The sequence below is a fragment of the Megalopta genalis genome, unplaced genomic scaffold, assembly GCF_051020955.1.
Source record: "Megalopta genalis isolate 19385.01 unplaced genomic scaffold, iyMegGena1_principal scaffold0497, whole genome shotgun sequence".
In the NCBI taxonomy this organism is placed as follows: Eukaryota; Metazoa; Arthropoda; class Insecta; order Hymenoptera; family Halictidae; genus Megalopta; species Megalopta genalis.
This window is the reverse complement of record NW_027476566.1, coordinates 112,501-115,000: the sequence shown is the minus strand read 5'-3', so window position 1 is coordinate 115,000 and position 2,500 is coordinate 112,501. Positions and strand designations below refer to the sequence as shown.

General features: G+C 43.6%; 1 non-coding gene across 1 annotated transcript; it reads right to left on the bottom strand.

Moving 5' to 3' along the window:
• Positions 1-1,028: 1,028 nt before the first annotated feature.
• Positions 1,029-1,183, bottom strand: LOC143263376 (5.8S ribosomal RNA). Its single transcript, XR_013036849.1, has one exon. It is a non-coding gene; the product is annotated as a 5.8S ribosomal RNA (ribosomal RNA).
• Between the last annotated feature and the right edge of the window lie 1,317 nt (positions 1,184-2,500).

The following is a 2,500-nucleotide window of genomic DNA, read 5'->3' as shown; positions in this document are numbered from 1 at the left end:
AAAAAAAAAAAAAATAAAAAAAACACAAAAAACCCTTAAAGCAAAAAAAAAACCGTTTATCGCGCCTCACCAATATATCTTTTATAAAATTCGATATCCTCTCCAAATATAGATCTTCGAAACACTCGCAAGACGATTACAATCGGTATAACTTTAACGTCCGTCCGAAAAGTACTTTCGGGGACTAGACGACCGATTGATCTCGTGCGGTTTCGCTATTCGATCATTTGAAGAGAACAAAAAGATATATGGGGCGACCGACAAACGGTTTTCCCGTAGAACCAGACTCGCGATTGCGTTGACACACACATCATAGCCACACCAATAGAAGAGTTTTAGGACGGTAACCCGGGTGGGGTGTTCTTTACTCAGAATATGTGCAACATCGGATCTATATAGCCATCGATACAATTCGTACACAAATGTGTCGTACGAAGAGAGAGACTTTTTTTCCTCTGACAACATAACGGTAAGAGACATCCTTCCACACTCATAGGTTCCACTCCCTGGGGCTATGATATATATATACATATAAATTCAAATTCGAAGCAACGGTCACAATTCTACTCTATATTTTTGCGGGTTATGTGTTCTTTCGTTCAATTTCTTTCATGCGTTCGTTCGATCTCTGTACACAGTCTTCACATAGGACAGACTCGTGTAGTACGCTTTCGTGGGTTAAACCCATCTCGTTTCATTTCAGGCGACGTCGGGAGCGCGTTGAAAATGTACCAGTGAAATCTCGATAGTTCTACGAATACGAATCGTCCCGAAAAAGATTTTGTCACCGCTTCGAAGCGGTGTTTCAGACGGGCGGACGTATATAAAACATATACGACACACGACACCGCCTTCCACACTCACGCTAGTTCGAACACGATTTCCATCTCTCTCGAAGACTGTTAGACGTACGTAAAATTTCTCAATATCCATAGGACCGCGACAAACGCCGACGAAGCGCCCATCATTCGCTCGTACGTATATAGGCAACAAGTGCCATCAACGCAAGCAGTTTATAAGTACGTAAACGACCCTCAGCCAGGCGTGGTCCAGGAATTGTATCCGTGGACCGCAATGTGCGTTCGAAATGTCGATGTTCATGTGTCCTGCAGTTCACACGTTGACGCGCAATTAGCTGCGTTCTTCATCGACCCACGAGCCAAGTGATCCACCGTTCAGGGTAATTTTTCCCTTTTATTCTCTCATATATAATATAATGTGTATTTGCTATCCACCACATTTTTGTGTTATATTTCGGAACAAGCCGATACCCGAAGAGCTCCAACCAGCGCGCGAAGGAGATTCGGGAGTCGTCGTACGACGACATAATTGTCCCTTAAAGAACGAGATATTTCCGTCGAAACCATATATATATGTACGAGCAAATCCAAAACCACTGTTTTCTTGCAAGTTCGACGGTCGGAGCGAATAGAACATTGAAAAGCCTTCTATCGAAGAAACACAGAGAGTATATCACCTCCAAAAACGACGGGGATATGGATATTCAAACTGGACAATTATCAACCCGATACTGGATTCGAAAAGTTTCTCTCTCCTTTCGTCGTTATTTACACCGGACGGACTCACGGCCGGCTCTAGCTGGGTGTCATATATATATATATACGTCCCACGCTCATGCTGCCACTAGCGCGCAACAGAGTAGGGTGTCAATGACAACGACACAGCATTGAAACGAGCTACACAAGCCGGTCTCTCTTGATACCAATGTAAACGAGCATTAAGTTATCTTCAGACTGCCCGATATTTTCGTCCTTTGGACTTTCCCAACGATTCCTTTTTTTCTTTTTTTTTTACACACCACAGCGAAGACTTGAGGAAGCGTGATTAGCACGCTCGCATCCCTCCCTGTCCTACTACAACTGTAAAGAAAGAAAAAAGAATACATTGGGCTTTCTCTCTATCGAGAAGATGGCCTACGCAACGCAGATCAAAGGCCTAATACGTGTAATATAATACGCGTCTGGCCGTGTATAAATCACGCACGAATGATCTGGTCGGGCCCAACTCTTCTCGTACGCTTATTTTTCCGTGTTGGGGCACTATCATAAAATCACACAAACCCCAACACGTGTGTGTCTTGGAAGGAAGATGGCCTACGCAACGCAGATCAAAGGCCTAATACGTGTAGTACACACGTCTGCCGTGTAAATCACGCACGAATGATCTGGTCGGGCCCAACTCTTCTCCACCACACCACATCCCAACTTTGTACATTTTTATATATTTTTGTGCGTTGGGGCACCTTCATAATCACAAACCCCAACAACACATATATCTCTCTCTTTGAAAGATTTGTTGTGGCCTACGCAACGCAGATCAAAGGCCTAATACGTGTAGTACACACGTCTGGCCGTGTAAATCACGCACGAATGATCTGGCGGGCTCAACAATATCTTTTTTTTTTATATGAATTCTTATCCACAAACTAATCGAATTCATTTTCTCTCCTCCTCTCCTCTCTCTTTGAGATATATTGGAA